General features: G+C 40.7%; 1 long non-coding RNA gene across 1 annotated transcript in view; it reads right to left on the minus strand.

The window, feature by feature from the left end:
• LOC143984453 (uncharacterized) overlaps positions 1-18,639 on the minus strand; it is a 90,868-nt gene that overhangs the window by 34,753 nt on the left and 37,476 nt on the right. The window contains exons 2-3 of the long non-coding RNA XR_013274868.1: positions 7,482-7,527; positions 2,678-2,881 (exon numbers count right to left, since the gene is read on the minus strand). This is a non-coding gene — a long non-coding RNA (uncharacterized LOC143984453). The remainder of the gene's footprint in view (positions 1-2,677; positions 2,882-7,481; positions 7,528-18,639) is intronic.

Raw genomic sequence — 18,639 nt, forward strand, 5'->3', positions numbered from 1 at the left:
AGTTACATAGTTAGTCTGATTGAAAAAATACACACGTCCATCTAGTTCTACCAATACATTGCTTTACTCCTTATGAAGACTCTTTATGAGTTGAAACATGTTGAGGTTTTTCAAGTTGCCATCTAAAGACATCTTGATTGATGGTACACATATATATCATGCAGATAACCATTGATGTATTTGGTTGTTGTCTATTCTTTGTATGTATGGAAACATTTTTAAACTTTGTCAACAAAGTTAATCATTTTTAGATTTTTTCTTTTGGTCATTGATACACCTAAAATCCCACTCTGCCCTTTTTTTAATTATTTATGAACACATTTTAATTGTGGTGTAGCACTGTATACAGTAAGACTTAACCTTTATATTTATGGTTATCTAAGGGTATTTATATACAGCTGCTGCTTTTTTTTTTTTCATTTTTATCACCATTTATTATTTTATACATTTTTTTTTTTTTAGTCCACTGTTTATTTATTTTTTGTTATTTACTTTTGTTTGGATTGCAGTTAACATTAGTGTTGCTTCACACAGAGCGGATTCAAAGTCGCCCAACTCTCGTCCGACTCTGAAGCCGTCCCGTACAGCACGACTTCAGCGCAGCTTGCAAAACGACTTCTGTATAGAAGTCAATGCAAGCCACTCCGAAGTCGCCCCAAAGTAGTACAGGAACCTTTTTCTAAGTCAAAGCGGCGTGAACGGTTGGAGTCGCTCCTATTAGAACGGTTCCAGGTCCGGCACTTAAGCGCAGAGTGGGGTTACTAATATTAACCACTACAATACAGGGCACTTTTGCCCCCTTCCTTCCCAGCCCAATTTTCAGCTTTCATCGCTCTCGCACTTTCAATGACAATTGCGCGGTCATGCTACACTGTACCCAAATGAAATTTTTATAATTTTGTTCGCACAAATAGAGCTCTATTTTGGTGGTATTTATTCACGACTCCGTTTTTTATTTTTTGATATATAAGCGCAAAAAAAGCGAAAATTTGGAAAAAAACAATATTTTCTTTTTTCTATTTTAAAAGAAATCCAATAAAATCAAATTTTGTCATACATTTAAGCCAAAATGTATTCTGCTACATGTTTTTGGTAAAAAAAATTCCGTTAAGTGTATAATAATTGGTTTGTGTGATCACGGACATATGTACGCAAATGATCATGTACAGATGTGTGCAGGTGATCACGTACATATGTGTGCAGATAATCATTGGAACATGTGATTTTAGTGGAACATATGTGGGGGACATGTGTTTTTTTATTTGGGGACATGTCTTTTTATTATTTGGGGACATGTGTGTTTTGGGGACATGTGTGGTGACATGTGTATTGTGGTGACATGTATTTACACTGTGTGGTGATGTGTGTATTACACTAGAGACTGGTGATCAGTTAGTAAAAAGCTGTAAAAACAGCTCATACTCACTGATCATCAGCCGGCTGCAGCGATCTGCCTAGCAACCGGCTGTTTGTTTACATCACATGATGGCCGTGATTGGACACGGCCGTCATGTGATCAGGAGGGCCAATCACAGAGCCCTCCTGCCGATCCGAGATGCGCCGTGTCCGGGTGACACAAGCACATCGGGATTGCGCCGCTGAACGTCCTATCAGAAGGAGGTGGCTCCCACCCGGCTGTATATGTACATTGGCCGGGTGGGAAGTGGTTAATAACTAAGGTGAAGCTTTGTTCACTTTAAAATAACATTAAAAAAACAAAAAACAAATATGTTATACTTACCTGCTCTGTGCAGTGGTTTTGTACATAGCAGCTCCGATCCTCCTCTTCTCGGGGGTGCTCCTGGCTCCTCCTCTTTGACAAATACCCCCAATAGCAAAAGCTGCACCTCCCCCTTTCTCTCCTCATTGGCTCACTGGCTGTGATTGACAGCAGTAGGAGCCAATGGTGCCCACTGCTGTTTCAGCCAATGAGGAGAGGGAGTCTTGGGACAGCTGAGTCTCATTGCTGGATCGAGAGGGGGCTCAGATGAGTATTAGGGGGCTATGGGGAGAGCAGCACACAGAAGGTTTTTTACCTTCATGCATAGAATGCATAAAGGTAAAATAACCTTCATCCTTTACAACCACTTTAACCTCCCTAGCGGTAATCCCAAATCTGGCTCGGGCTGCAATTTCAGTACCACAAGCGGTAACCCTGAGCCAGACTCGGGATCGCATCGCTGGATACAGAGAGAGGTTACTTACCTTGTCCCCTGAATCCAGCGATGTCCTCCCCGCTGTGTGTGCGAGCCGTCCTCCGTTCGATTCACACACTGCCCGAGTGCCACCGAGCTCCGTTCCCTGCGACGTTACGACGAACGGGAGCGGAGATCGGCGCCAAATTCAAAAAAGTAAAAATACACAAAACACATACAGTACTGTATAATATAGATTATAATAATAGATTATTCTAACTCCAGTTATTTGTTATTATTAGATATGGATAATGTGTGAAAGGGTTCACATTTCTGTCAATAACCCCACTAGAAAGATTTTCTCTAACTTCCTGTCCCTGTTACACCTGGACAACAAATGAGGGTCCATTTTTCATATCTCTGTAGCATGGCGATATCTGTCTCTCTGTGGCTAATTTATCTGTGATATTGGACAATAAAATGTGCCGGATGTTTCAATATTTACAGTACCATCTGATAAAGGAATTAAGATTATGTATTACCTTCGCACCACACCTGGCAGACTGCCAGAAGTCCAGACTATCCAGCTCCACATAACATTTTGTTACAATCTAGGATCAAAGGTCAACCTGGAGACATCCATTTGACAAGATTCTAGACTGACGTAATGCTGTGCTGAACTCATATTGCTTACTCAATCAAACTGCTGGATTGCAGATCATTCGTTTCTGCAGCGCTAACAGACTCTGTAAAAAAAATAAAAAAAAATAAACATTAATCTTCATAAAAATTACGTGAAGTTTAAAGATGATTCATATTTATTTCTACAAAAGTTAATGTTTGAGACTAGGATATAGGAGTTAAAGCAGTATTTAACCCTAAAACAAACATTTATTATATTGCAGCTTACCAATTGTTAGATGTGACGCCTGTATTAGTGTTCTTTTTTAAGGCTTTCTGTCTTCTATTTTCATTTGGTGATCTGGCCAGTAAAGTCCATGTAACTATGCACAATGTAACTGAATGGCGCTCGCGACAGGTGTGAACAAGACCTTTTCCCGAAAGGAAAAAAAAAGTTGCTGTAATTGCTTATTAAGTGTGAGCTGGTGTTTGACTTCTATTTGTTAGTATATCTAAATCTGCTAGTCCATATAACACTCCCCTCCCCCCAGACTGACAATGCTGCTGTCTGCTGTGCCCCCTGTTCTCCTTCATCCAGCGTGAAGACACTCTACAGGAGGTGTGTTACTGGCTAGATCACCAGGTAAAACAGAGGGGAAAAGGCCTAAAAAAATAAGGCAGCTACCAGATCTTACCTTGCACCCGAGGGTTCTTCAGAAACTCAGTCAAGTAATTGCCAGACCATTGTTACTAATTTTTACTGACAGTCTACTGACTGACTGGAATGATACCAGCTGATTGGAGAAAAGCCAATGTAGCACCAATATTTAAGAAAGTGACAAAATACATCCCTGGTAATTACAGACCAATTAGCCTAACATCAACTGTATGCAAGCTCTTGGAGGGGATGATAAGGGACTAAATTTTAGTAAAGAAAACTGTATCATTAGCAGTAATCAGCATGGATTCATGAAGAATCATTCTTGCCAAACCAAACTATTAACCTTCTATGAGGAGGTGAGTTGCCATCTAAATAAAGGAAGGCCCAAAGATGTGCCATTCAGAACTGGTCAGAACAGTGGTATAGAGGTTAGCACTCTTGTCTAGCAGTAAAAAGGGTCACTGGTTCGAATCCCAACAACGACATTACCTGCCTGTAGTTTGCATGTTCTCCCTGTGCCTGCATGGGTTTTCTCCAGGTACTCTGGTTTCCTCCAAAGACATGCTGGTAGGTTAGTGGGCCTCTGTCCAAAATTGGTCCTAGTATATGAATGTGAGTTGGGATTGTGGGCTCCTTGGGTATGGGGACGTGTGTGTGTGGTGCGCTGCGTAAATTGACAGTGCTATATGGGTACCCTAAAAATTCAAATAAATAATATATAATGGAAGAGCATCTTGATGAGATGCAATGTGCAGGTATAGGGACAATTGTGGACTCACACTGGGTGGGCTGGTGTCTTTTATTCAACCTTACCAACTATGTAACTATCTAACTATGTAATTGTATTCCACTAAAGAAGTTACCCACTTCTAAGGAACTAGCTTCCATTTTTGCTCGGGAGATCTTTCGCTTACAAGGGCTACCCAAGGTGATTGTCTCGGACAGGGTTAGTCAGTTTGTGTCCCCCGGTTCTGGCGAGCCTTTTGTGCACAGTTGGGAATTCAGCTTGCTTTTTCGTCTGAGTATCACCCGTAGTCTAATGGGGCTGCAGAACGAGCCAATCAGTCCTTGGAGCAATTCCTACGCTGATATATTTCTGACCATCATAATAACTGGTCAGACCTATTGCCGTGGGCAGAGTTTGCTCACAACAGAATTCTGCTTTCCGATTGTCTCAGTTTTTGGTGAGCTATGGTTTCCAATCTTCCATGTTGCTGGACTCGTTTGTTCCGCAGAGTATTCCTGTGTTAGAGGAGCATCTCCGTGTTTTTTGTTCCACTTGAGCACAAATCCAGGAGGTTTTGCGACATGCCAATGATAGGTACAGACTCCATGCTGACCGCAGACGCTTGCCTGCGCCTTCCTCCAATGCAACCTTCAACTTCGTATTCTCTCTCTAAATTTCGCACCTCGGTTCATGGGCCTTTTAGTATTCTTCGCAGGATTAACCCAGTGGCTTACACATTAGACCTTCCTTCTAATATGCGTATTTGGAATGTATTTCATGTATCCTTATTAAAACCTTTGGTCAGCAACCATTTTACCACCTTGGTACCAGAAGCTTCTGCAAGTGGGGAAGGAATTACTGGTGGGACCCCAGACTTTACATTAGGACAGCCAATGAAGGAACAGCCCATTCGCCATGCTGCAAAGAGCTCAGCCTCGGTGACAACCCCACTGCTGGCCTCTCTTTATCTTTTCTCTAACACATTGAGCATCTACCTGAGTGATTCAAGTTACTGACGCCCAGCGGGAAGACAAAGAAAGGACCCCCCCTCCCCCTGGCTTTATTCCATAGGAACGCCTAGGAAAAGACCGATCCGAAGGGATCCATTCCTTTAAATCTCACTACATGCTGTTTACCTCACAGCAGTAAGGTAATCATTTATTTTAGCCACGGGTGTCAGTGACACTGAAGACCCATATCTTATCACTTAAAGGCACAGTATCACTGAATGTCAGGATAGCAGCACAAAGTGTTCTTGTGAAACACTTCCACATCTGCACTACTGTTGCACACTGGACCAAGAAACATACGTCCAATATTTGCACTAAGAGACTTGATACACTCAGTTTACTTAAAGATTTCTATTCATTTATTTATATATTTTTTCTATTTTTTTCTGTGTATATATATCTATATATAGATATATAGATATATATATATATATATATATATATATAATTTTTTGCGGATCTCTCCTTGATGAAATAAGTTACTGTATGAATTATTAATTTATTATATATTTTGCACAATTTTGAAATCACATATCACTTATTCACTGATATATTTTTATGCAATTTTGCACATGTTGGATATACATTTTATATTTATTTTTTAAGATTTTGCACATTAGGAATTTTAAGATGAACATCTATGTCCCTCTCTAACGTATTTATTTATGATATTATTTTGGTATATGATATCTACACATTTACACTTTATTTTGTTAAATCTATTGATGAATGCTCTCTAGTTATAATCACTAGCTGATAACTCCACATATAGGAGAATATATAATCTTGTACAAGGAGCGCAACACCACCCCTTACTTTTTGATTACTTACACATTTGGACACGAGTTTGGTCCTTACGGTGTACGCAGCACCTTTTCTCAGTACATTATATCTATTCCTTTTCAGTATATTTTCACTCATTCCGTTTAGCGCAGGAGTACCTACTCTACATTTTTATTGGACAGCTTGTTTCAATGGTGCTTTACCGTTGGTCCAATGCTCCAAGCTGTCCATTGAGCTCAGTGCTTCTGACAGTCTGTCTGCTGTAGAGTGTGCCAGCTGGTATTTAAACTAGCCACTCTGTATGTAGCTTCTGACAGGCTGCACAAGGAGCCCCTTATCTCAGGAACCATAGGTGGCAGAAGCCCCAAATGTTGACCAGTGGTGGGGTAGGACTTACGCACAAATGTGTCCACTAATTGGTCAGTTAGTTTAAAAGTAAGTGATTTATGTTCTTAGTATTGAAACCCCCTTGTTCTTTTTGGAAGGGGAGGGTGCACATGTTGTGTTTATGTGTGCTAATAATGATTTAAATGTATTTTTGTGAAAACTGCGATTAGATAAACATTTGTGCAAATATTGCAGGGCTCAAAAATTCAGTAGCACCTTTTTATATTCTACAGGTCATGTGTTTTCTGAAAATTTGTGATTTAGGGGTCTTCGCAAAAAGGCACAATCTAAAATGTACAAAAATGTCATATTTATTAACTCGGCACAGTTTTAGTTTTTATACTTAGTAGCAATTTTGTAAGTTTTGCTGTGTTTATTTAATAATGATTTTAACGGAAATATTGTTTTGATAAACATTTGCACAAATATTACGAGGCCTAAACAATCAGCAGCACCTTCTTTTTATTCTACTGATCCTATGCTTTTAGAAAATGTATGGTTTGTGGGGTCTTTAAATATCTGAAAGCTGTAAGTGAAATAAATAAAAAGGGAACAAATTGCAATAATAGCCTAGCAACCTGAGTTTAACCAAATGCCGACCGGGCCATAGCCGAAAGACGGCTACAGCACAGTTGGCTTATTCTGGGAGGGTGAAAAAGTGGTGAAGAATGCCGCAAATTTATGTACCACTTTTAGAATGCATGGAAGACACTTTTGCAAAATCTGTCTGTGCCAGGGTCTCTCTCTGCATGCCAAAGGAGAGTTGGCTCCACTTTTGTAAGATACAAACTGTCAGTATTTTATTTTGAATTTGTGGCAGGCATTTCACCACAATGTAACAGTGGCATATTTTAAAACGACTTGAATTTGGCGCATAAGTCACTGTCAGATCCAAAAGTGTCACATGTGCTTCATGACTTTGGTGTAATACATTAACAAGGGGATTTAATGCCAGAAAAGTGGCACAACAGCTTTATTGGGATTCATGATGCATGGGGCTGGTTTTCAAAGTAGAAGACATAGGTTACTGTTTAATTTAAAGCATAGCCATATCCCCCAAAATGTAATATTTTGCAGCTTTCCAGTTCTTAACTGTGGTGGCTGCATTTGTTTTCATTTTGCAGGCTAAGAATGGCTTCATCATGCACAAAAAATACCTGTTGATCTTGCCAGAAATGCAGTGTCCTTGTCATTCCCCGTGAGCTGAAAAGAGAAATGTTTATTGTTATATGATATAACATATTGTTAAATGTTATATTACTTGTATAAACTACTAATTACATCACCATATAAAGAAGATAATAAAAGGCAACCATGGCTGCCTCCATACATACAATGGTGTATGTGTTTAGCCATGAAACGACAGGAAGATTTACATATACTTTAACATTTAGGTGTTGGAGAGCAGTGAAATGAATGGATTACTATATGTATAGCTATAGTTAGTACTAGGGTTGCCAACTGTCAGGGATTCACCCGGACTGTTATATTTTTTTTATCATATGTGCAGGTTTCAGATCGCCTGAAACCAAGATACCTTATTCAGACCTGGTTATGGCTTCCCAACAAGGTTGCTGGCTGCAGTTGTCTAAGCTGAGAGTGTCAGTTACATTCTCTTTCACACTGCCCAAAGCCAGCACTAACAGTTCCCCCCACACTGACAGGAGAGGAGAGAGGGCTCAATCTGCTCCTCTTCCTCTCACCCCTACCCCTCTGTGTCTGCCTACACTCCAATCCCTGGTGCTGTACCTCAGAAAAGGAAAGTGGGGGTGGAGAATTTGAAGTTCAGCAGCAGCAGATACATCTGGATGAGAGCTGCTGACTGCCATTGTGGAAATGAGCTCACCATTCATCCCTGTCTGTGACTGAAATCTCCTCCCTCCCCCCTTCTCTCTCCTGCTTCTGAGTGAGTACACTAAGGTAAATCAGGGTTCTCAGAGCACCCCTTACATCAGAGTTTCCCTTTATACCAGAGGCGGCAATGTTCTCCCTCACATCAGAGTCCTCTCTGTATATCAGTGTTCTCAGTGTACCCCCTTAAATCAGGGTTTCCAGAGCATCCCTTATGTCAGAGTCCCCTGAGTTCTCCCTTACATAAGAGTCTGCACAGTCCCCCCTTATATGATTAGAAATGTTATTTAATCGCAAAATATATGTATAGTTTGTACTATAAAAAAAAACTGTGCTCTGTTAAACTGTTCAGCTTAGACTTGAAGAAAAGGTGGCAACCCTAGTTAGTACACAATTAGTTCTGTGGCCAACAGTCTTGAAAATACTATAAATGTGGTAGATGACAAATGTGGCCCTTTGATAGCAAAGTGCACTGACAAAACATTGTACATTGTAATTAGTCTTCCGAGTTTACGTAGGGCAATTACTGGAAAATGATTATCTCAATGGTTCAGTCTAACATCATAATTGTTGCATTTGCACCATAAAAGTACCCATCTACAGGCTAAAAATAGCAAGCAATACAAATGATTAAAGTATCATTAGAAAAAATTATGCAATGATCAGACTGAATGACAGTTAGCATGGTTGCAAAAGCAAGCACTTCTGACACTTGGGAATCTCTGTAGGGAAGAGTTTCTTCTAAAATAAGCATTGGTTGCATTGATTTACAACAGGATAAATATGACGCTAATGTGCAATGCGATACAAGCAGGGCCGTCTTTAATATTGACTGGACCCTGGGCAAACATTTTCTTGGGCCCCTCCTCCATGCAATTTCGCTCTCCACATGCTTTGAGACATACAATAAATAGCAGCTAGACTCAAAATCAGTTTACTGGATCAGATCAGACAGCGATTGTGATTGGTTGCCAGAGGTTACAGTGTATCATTACCACTCACTGACTGGCTGCTAGAGGTTACAGCACACATTATGGCTCACTGTTATTTTCTAGAGGTTACAGCACATGACTTCTGCTTGTTGATTGGTTGCTAGAAATTACTGTACATCAATACTGCTCACTGATTGAATGCTAGAGGTTACTGAACATGTATACCACTCACTAATTGTTTTTTAGAGGTTACTGCACCTTACTACTGCTCACTGATTGGTTGCAAGAGGTTAGGGCACAGAATTACTGCTCACTGATTTGTTACCAAAATTCACTGTGCTATGGCACCATGTTATTTTGAAGAAGGGTTCCACCTCCAATTTGCTTACTTTTGCAGAACATGATGATAGGCTTAATGGCCACAGTTGTAGGCAGGACTTTCAAGCATGCTCCTTTACCTCCCCAGTGGGCAGCATTCAGCAGAAGTGATGGTGGATGTGACCTCAGGGGGACATAATATACATATGAATGTCGCCTCTTTTTAAATATCAATGTCGTGGTCCACGACTATTTACAATTAATGCCACCACTATTTACATATCAATGCAGGTTATTTACATGTAAACACGGGGTCTGCAAGTGAGTCATCTGTATATGGCAATAGGGCAGAGCTGGGCAGCAGCAGCAGAAGTTTACACTGAGGTATCCGGACACAGCACAGGACTAAAACTTCAAAGGATAAGGGAATTTAAATGGGTACCTGTTTTTGACAAGTCCCCTTCCCTGGAGATGGCGCTGCAACAACATCCCTTGGAAGTTTGGCCCCCCTCCTCCTTCCTCTGCCGCCAGGCTATTCAGAAAGCACAGCTTGCTTTGCACATGTGCAGTAGGGAACGGACTGTGAAGCCGTGAAGGCTTCACTGCCGGTTTCCCTTACCATGAATGGCGGCAGCAGCACCCAAGAGCCGATCAGAAAATCGACTGGGGTGCCGTCATCGCGGGAACCCTGAACAGGTAAGTGTCCTAATATTGAAAGTCAGCGGAACTCCACTTTAAAGAGTTTACATCGATTTCAGCATGCATGGAGCACTTTGCACATGCTGAAATCAGTGCAAACGCATTAAACAGTCCACATTCAACATGAACTTTCACTGAATGTGGACTGTTTAATGAGTTTGCAGCACGGATTACTTTATTGCAATATTAAGATCTGTATATTAATTTCCATATTGAGCACTTATATGTGATTAGCTGCTTGACACATGCACACATTACAAAAGTGATAGTGACTTAGTCAATTTTACCTACAAAGTGCCGCCTTAGACCTGGGCCTTGTTGGCCTAAGCAAAGACACAGCACTGGGTATGGGGGGGGGGGGGCTACTAAAAGTTTTTTTTACCTTAATGCATAGAATGCATTAAAGAAGTCCAGCCTCAGCTCATTCGGTGGGGCTTCTCCTCTGGGTCACAGGAGTGCAATTCGCTCTCCGCTGACATCACTGCCATCAGTCGAGGCAGCTCCTCATCCCGACTTCCCAACACTGGATCCACCAGCTGCGTTTATTGATGGATGTCTCAGCAGCTCTCCTCTCTGGGATCTGTGAAAACCGAGCCATCGGCGATGTTCGATGGCTCGGTTCTCAGTGCAGAGACGGCGGGGGACAGATGCAGTATTCGTCTGATGCTGCATCCACATGGTGAGTATGAATCCAGGGAAGTATGAATCAAAAAAAAAAAAAAAAAAAAAGAAACCATGCTTCTCTTTTAAGATAAAAAATAAAAATATTTGACTTTAGAACAGTTTTATAGTAAAAGCAAAGGCAAAAAAAAATTTGGATGGAGTTATAACCCCTTTTATGTCATCTGTGACCTTTTGGGGAGATTTTCCTTCATTTCCTGTTCCATAGCTTAAAGAGGAAGTGAGTTGAAATCCCTCCAAAGTAAGGGGAATACCAGGCTGTCACCAGGGCCACCAGAACTAATGTTACCATTGGAAGATTTCTCCCCTTTTACTTTTCTGGGGACAACACAAAATTTGGGATTTTCTTTTACTTTCACTTTCAATGATACTGGTAAACAGGACAAATAGAGACGACGAATCTTCATAATGGGGGGCATAGACAGCAATAATAACTGACAGGTGCTCTATTTATTCACTACTCTATCCAAATAGAATTTTTTCTTTACTTTAGTTATACTTTAAGTTAGTTTTCCAAAATAGTGTTTATCAACCAGGGTGCTGGAATTAATAGGGGCCTCTGATGTATAGCGATGACTTTGATATGATGGGGGCTTTCATGTTTAGTGGAGCCTTTGATGTATGGGGGGGGGCTCTGACGTGAAGGGGTGATTGTAACTTGAAGGGGGCACTCTGATGTGATAGGGGGACCTCCAATATGAAGGGGGGAGCTCTGATGTAAAGGGGAGAACTCTGATGTACGGGGGGGGGGGGGTCTGATGTGATGTGGGGATGTCTGATGTGATAGGAGAACCTCTGATGCGAAAGGTGTGTGAATAGTGGCTTCTGATGTGAAGTTTGTTTTATCCTATCACAAAGTGGTTGCATGTATTGTCCAAGGCTCATGTTTGATAACTTAGGGCTGCCATACATTATATATAATTTTCTTGTCCAATTTTCCTTTAGATTTACCAAAACCATATAATATGAGGTCAGACCTAAACACTTTTAATTTGTATGCATTCAAACAGGCGCTTGCACTACATTGTTGAAGGTAAATCTAAAGGAAATTAAATAATACAATTGTATAATGTATGGCCAGCTTAACATTTATGTTTTTTACATTTTAGACTAGGGTTTCTTAAGACTTTGCATACTTTTAAAGGGTGCCACAACTGTGAAAAGTTTGATAAATGCAGTTTCAGAGTAAAAAATTAAAAGAATTCAGCAAGGTAAAACACAGTTTTTTACTCATTTCCTGCCTTATGTTATGTTGTAATGAGAACAACCTTCTTGACATGTTTCAGTTTGATCATTACTAAGCAAATACCAGACAAAAAAGTATCAGCAGTTTTGTAACCACAGAGGGGTGACAGCGGCACGCAGAGCAGCACGTAACTATGATATGCCTAATGACCTATAACACATGTAAAGGGAAAACCCTGCCCTGTACCTTTGCACTCTAGATGAGAAATGTTTAAGTAAACTCTAGCTTAAATATTGTTCAAATCATTTCCCATGAAAAAAGTCATTATAGCGCCTTGAAAAAGTATTGATGCCTCTTGATATTTTCCACATTTTGTCATGTTACAACCAAAAATGTAAATGCATTTTATTGGCATTTTATGTGATAGACCAACACAAAGTGGCACACAGTTGTGAAGTGGAAGGAAAATTATAAATGGTTTTTAATTTTTTTTACAAATAAATATTTGAAAAGTGTGGTGTTTTAGTGGAACCAATTGCCTCCAGAAGTCACCTAATGCGTAAATAGAGTGTACCTGAATGTAATTTAATCTCAGTATAAATACAGCTGTTATGTGAAGCCATCAGAGGTTTGTTAGAGAACCTTAGTGAAAAAACAACATCATGAAAGCCAAGGAACACACCAGACAGGTCAGGGATAAAGTTGTGGAGAAGTTTAAGACCCCTTTCACACTACCGTTCCGTTCAGGCCTGCCTATCAGTTTTTCAGGCGGACCTGAACGGATGCTCCATAGAGCTCTATGGAGCGTCGGATGTCAGCGGTGACATGTCCGACCCGATCCGAAAGAGTGTGGCGGAGGAAAAAGCTATTTTTCCATCCGTCATCGGATCGGGTGACGACGGACACTGCGGTCCGTCGTCATCCGATCTCCCATAGGGGAGAGCGGCACTGTGACAGGTCCGTCCCTGCACAGTGTGCAGAGACGGACCTGTCATCTTCCTGCTCAGCGGGGATCGGCAGAGCGATCCCCGCTGAGAAAGCGGATATCCACGGAGCGGATCACCACTGATCCGCCCCATGTGAAAAGACTCTAAAGCAGAATTAGGTTATAAAAATGCAGCCAGGAGATCCATGGTAACCACGGAGGAGCTGCAGAGATCCACAACACAGGTGGGAGAATCTGTCCACAGGGCAACTATTATACAGCGTACACATGATCGGATTGTCCGACAACAAATGTTCAATGGGAGCTTGTCGTCGGAAATTCCGACTGTGTGTAGGCTCCATCTGACATTTTTTGTTGGAATATGCGACAACAAAAATTTGAGAACTGGTTCTCAAATTTTCCGACAACAAAATCTGTTGTCGGAAATTCCGATTGTATGTACACAATTTCGACCGCACAAAATTTCATGCATGTTCGGAATCAAACAGAAGAGCCACACTGGCTATTGAACTTCATTTGTCTTGGCTCGTCGCACGTGTTGTATGTCACCGCATTTTTGACGAACAGAATTTCCGACAATATTTGTGCAACCATGTGTATGCAAGACAAGTTTGAACCAACACCCGTCAGAAATAAATAACAGGATTTCGTTGCCGGACTGTCTGATCGTGTGTACGCGGCATAAGTCACGCACTCCACAAATCTGGCCTTTATGGAAGAGTGGCAAGAAGAAAGCCATTGTTAAAATAAAACCATAAGAAGTCCATAAGATGTCCCATTTGTAGTTTGTGAGAAGTTATGTGGGGGGCACAGCAAACATGTGGAAGAAGGTGCTCTGCTCAGATGAGACCAAAATTAAATTTTTTGGCCTAAAAGCAAAACGCTATGTGTGGCAGAAAATGAACACTGTACATCACCCTGAACACAACGTCCTCACCGTGAAACATGGTGGTGCCAGAATCATGTTGTGGGGATGCTTTTCTTCAGCATGGACAGGGAAACTGGTCAGAGTTGATGGGAAGATGGATGTAGCCAAATACAGGACACTCTTAGAAGAAAACCTATTAGAGTCTGCAAAAGACTTGGGACTGGGGTGGAGGTTCACCTTCCAGCAGGACAACAACCCTAAACATACAGCCAGAGGTACAATGGAATGGTTTAGATCAAAGCATATTCATGTGTTAGAATGGCCCAGTTAAAGTCCAGACCTAAATTCAATTGAGAATCTGTGGCAAGACTTGAAAATGGCTGTTCACAGACACTCCCCATCCAATCTGACAGAGCTTGAGCTATTTTACAAAGAAGAATGGGCAAAAATGTCACTCTCTATATGTGCAAAGCTGGAAAAGACATCCCCAAAAAGACTTACAGCTGTAATTGCAGTGAAAGTTGGTTCTACAATGTATTGACTCAGGGGGACTGAATACAAATGCCCCCCCCCCCACACACTTTTCACATATTTATTTGTAAAACATTTTGAAAGCCATCTATAATTTTCCTTCCACTTTACAATTTTGTGCCAGTTCGTGTTGCTCTATCACATACAATCCCAATAAAATACATTTACATTTTTTATTGTAACATGACAAATTGTGGAAAATTTCAAGGGGCACAAATACTTTTTCAAGGCACTGTATATCAGAATAATAAAAAAATAAAAACATATATAAACATATAAATTAATATTACATGCAATTTATAGTATTTTATATTATTATAAAGTACAACCTAAAGCGATATCATGCTATGGGCATACTGTTTGTTTGATTTGAGTAACAATGCCAGCCCTGTGTATATGAATAGGTACCTGTTGAATATGCTCACTAAAAACCTGGAAAATAAATCAAACGATACCTTGAAGCAATCTGACATGTTTTTTTGAGTCTTGGTCTAAGATGAGTGGCAAATTCACATAGGGGTGGAGCACTTTTAGGGTCTTCAAGTGTGGCACAGATTGTAGATTTTCACAACTTTAAGGAAGGTTGCTGTTTGTCTTGTTTCCATCAAAGTAACAGCATTGGGACAGTGAATTCACTTTCACCTACATCTTGAGGAATGTTTTGCTTGTATGAATTGGACTGACAGCACCGGGATTTTGGACACACTGTTTATACGGATCATTGCAGATACTTTGAGTATTTATTATATATTTTATTGAAATTAGTATGTGACATTTGCACTTTTATGACATATAAATACACTTGGGATCCACAGTTAGGCGGTTCATTTTAAAGGTGAAGTTAAGGGTTAAAGAGTTTTGTGGTAGGCTGAAGTTAAAGGTTAAGGAAATTGTAATTCACAATAGTTTTGACAGGGATGGGGCTGCTTATTTGAGTAAATACGTTTGTGCTGGGTAAACAAATGCAATTGGTTTATTCATTTTATTTCTTTTCAGAATAGAACACCTTCTAAACAATTAATTGGTACTGAGCTCCCACTAAATACATATTTTTGATCTGCTGTAGTAAAAGTTGAAAAAAGACACAAGTCCATCAAGTCCAACCTATGTTTCATTTTAAAGGTAGTAATTTCCTACAAGTCAAACCTCTTGTACTGTTTGCATTAGCACTATACTTTGTACCCACATAAATCAGATTATCAGCAATCTGAAAAAAATGGATACTTACATAGACAGCTAAAAAACAAGAATTCTTTAGTGTCTACAAAGCAAAGGATAACTTAATTAGAATCAGTGATTTTCAGAATACTATTAACCCTGTTATAATTTATTAAATGTATTCACATTTTTTCTAATTTAAAGGATCTCCACACCACAGTTTGGGGCAATAGATAAAGATTGGTCTAGAGTGAAAATATGACTCCCATGAGTTATATGACTACGTTCCTTCTAAATCTTGCAGCATGCTTTTGCTGAAGACTTGTAATCGCTCTATAACAATGTATGGGGCATTTGTAAAACTGGGACCTGAGACAAAATAGATATGAACTGAAGACTGAATAACATGGCATTGAACTTCATGATGACAGACTGATGAAACAAGGATATTTAGATGAACTACCCCCATTCTATTTAAAATAGCTGAATAAATACTCAAAATTAAAACATAAACTTATTTGTTATTCCAAATCAGAGGACATGACAGGCCATCCAGATTTTGAAATATTTTACACCTCCACAATTGAATCTCGCTTGCTTGAGTGATTCCCTCCCCCATTACATAAAGCCTCTACTTTGGTAGAACAAGATTTGTCTCCCTTCGCTACTCTGTGGCTACAATACCTCATATAAATCTCTTTCTACACTCCAAGTCTGGTATTGTTGGAGAAGTTTTCACTTTCCCCAGACCCAAGCCCGCTGACTCTGCTCTTCGACAACCCAGCTCTCCCAGGAGGTATATGGGTGAGGGCTTTAGGTAAATATGACAGATCACCCTGGCCAACAACCTGTTCCTTTGTAAATATATCTCATGGGTCCTTTGTAACCCATCCCGAAGCAGCATCTTCCTTGATAAATTTGTTGATGAAATTTCAATTGTCGACCTACTGTAAATCGCTTTTCACTTCAAGTTAAATACATAGGCCCCTGTTGGAGTTTGAACGCTAGTGCCTTCTTCCAGAGGTCTCCTGCCACACTCTGTCAGTGATTTATAAAACTTTTTGAGCCCATACTAAAGATACACTCCCCGTGTTCACAAAAAATGGTCTGGGAAATTGGGTTTGACGTCTCTGCTGGAGATTGGCACAATGCATTCCTCTTTACCCATAAATCCTCTATTTTGGATTGCGCCTAGGAAAAAAATGATACGTTATTATCCAGATGATACCGCGATTCCATGACTATTCATCAGATCTTCCCTACCTCTACAGACATATGTTGGCAATGACAGAGAGAGGAATGTACCTACACATCTGGTGGAAATGTGTTTGTGTCTGTCATTTTTGGTCGCAGATATTTCAGGTATATGCAAAGGTCTATGATGAGCCCCTGACCCCCTCCCCCTCCATGGCTCTACTTTCTAGTCTCCCGGGTACAGTTAAATCCCAAAAAGCTAGCTCACTAAGATTTTTTTCTCTTCGCAGCTAGACAATTAATCTCTAGACCAGGGGTCTTAAACTGGCGGCCCTCCAAGTGTTGCTAAACTACAAGTCCCATGAGGCATTGCAAGGCTGACAGTTACAAGCATGACTCCCACAGGCAGAGGCATGATGGGACTTGTAGTTTTGCAACAGCTGGAGGGCTGCCAGTTTGAGACCCCTGCTCTAGACATTGATTCCATCCCTATCATCAAGGGTAGGGATGAGCCGAACACCCCACGGTTCGGTTTGCACCAGAACTTGCGAACGACCCCCGCGTTCGGTACGAACGTTAGAACCCCATTGAAGTCTATGGGACTCGAACGTTCGAATTGGAAAGTGCTAATTTTAACGGCTAATATGCAAGATAGTGTCCTAAAAAGGGTTTGGCGACCTGCCTCCTGCCTCAGGGGACATGGGTCACTGCAAAAAAAAGTTTTAAAAACTACCGTTTTGGTGGGAGTACTGATTTTAATGACGATTAAAGTGAAAAAAAAAAGTGAAATATTCCTTTAAATATGGTGCCTGGTGGGTGTCTGTAGTATGCCTGTGAAGTGCCACGTGTTTCCCGTGTTTAGAACAGTCCCTGCACAAAATGACATTAAGCGGAAATAACACCATTTAAAACTGCTTGCGGTTTTAATGTTATATCTGGTTCCTGCAATATGGTTGAAAATCATTCAGAAAAATGGCATGGGTAGCCCTCCCTGCCCATTACCAGCCTATTTGGGTCTTGTACGCATATTAAGGGGAACCCTGTACCCATATTAAAAAAAGGAAATGCGTGTGGCCCCCAGGCCCTATATACTCAGAACAGCAGTATACAGGCGGTGCAAACAAGACTGGGACTGTGTAGGTTTGTTGTGTTAAGTTGAATCTGTTTGTAATTTTCAACTGGTACATTTTTAAAGTGTAGCTCCAGTCAAAAAAATTATTTTTAAGCTTTTTGGAAAACATAGGGAAGGGTTATCACCCCTGTATAATTTGTTTTGTCGTTCATCTTTTTTCATCTCACTTGCTGTTGTCTCCTTCCGTTTGCAAGTAGGAGATGTTTGTAAGTTGGATGTTTGAAAGTAGGGGCCTGCCCTATATGCTCTGCAGAAATGGCGGAACAAGGTGTTGGTTTTGCAACAACATTGTAAGCCCTCAAAGTGACTCTTGGTGGGCGCTGGAGCGCCCTGCTGTGAACGATTATATCAAGAATTGTAATTACATGCCATTGTTGAACAGTGGTAGAAAAATTGACCTTTGGTGGTTGTGGTGCTGGTGCCACAACACTATAAGTCCTCACAGTTACTCTGGGTGGGCACAGGAAGGGGCCCTCCTGTGAAATATTATATCAAGAATTGTAATTACATGTCCCTGTTAAACAGGGGCAGAAAAATTTGGCCTTAGGCACTGGTGCCATCACACTGCAACCTCTGCCATATACTCTAGTTTTTTTGCAGGAATTAGCCCTGCTGCAAAGCATTGCATCAAAAATTTTACTTAAACGCCCCTGTTAAACAGGGGCAGAAAAATTGGGCCTTAGGCACTGGTGCCATCACACTGCAACCTCTGCCATACACTCTAGTTTTATTGCAGGAATTAGCCCTGCTGCAAAGCATTGCATCAAAAATTGTACTTAAACGCCCCTGTTAAACAGGGGCCGAAAAATTGGGCCTTAG

The sequence above is a fragment of the Lithobates pipiens genome, unplaced genomic scaffold (genome assembly GCF_037356315.1).
Source record: "Lithobates pipiens isolate NorthernLeopardFrog02 unplaced genomic scaffold, aLitPip1_a1.2 Scaffold_16, whole genome shotgun sequence".
In the NCBI taxonomy this organism is placed as follows: Eukaryota; Metazoa; Chordata; class Amphibia; order Anura; family Ranidae; genus Lithobates; species Lithobates pipiens.